The sequence below is a fragment of the Octopus bimaculoides genome, chromosome 17 (genome assembly GCF_001194135.2).
Source record: "Octopus bimaculoides isolate UCB-OBI-ISO-001 chromosome 17, ASM119413v2, whole genome shotgun sequence".
Taxonomy (NCBI): domain Eukaryota; kingdom Metazoa; phylum Mollusca; class Cephalopoda; order Octopoda; family Octopodidae; genus Octopus; species Octopus bimaculoides.
In genome coordinates, this window is record NC_068997.1 from 50,930,134 (window position 1) to 50,930,585 (window position 452).

Genomic DNA, 452 nt, shown 5'->3' on the forward strand with positions numbered 1-452 from the left:
TTATACACACACATAATAAAGTGAAGTTATAAGTACTGCGACAAAGCGGAAACCAACAGAAAGTGGAACGATCGCTGAATTAGCTTTAATTCCTAGTGAAAACTACATCTTCAGGAAGTTCCCACTCAGAAAACTTAGGCTCTACCATTGGCTTGGGGTTTTTTGTTGTTTTTACTCGTCTTTAGTCTCTGTTTAATCAAATGTGGAAATGCCCGGTTGAAGTGAGAATCCAAAGATAGAACCAGACATTTAGTCTTTGCTAAAATCTTTATAGCAAAGAAAAGCGCGCTCTCTAGGCCGGGAGATTTGTTTTTAAAGAAGACTTATCTCGAACCTTCGGTTGAGACATCGGGCTCAGTTACCCCTTTATATATATATATATATATATATATACAATATACAGATATAGGGCAGGGAATCGTCAATTAGTAATAAAATTAATAATTAACAAT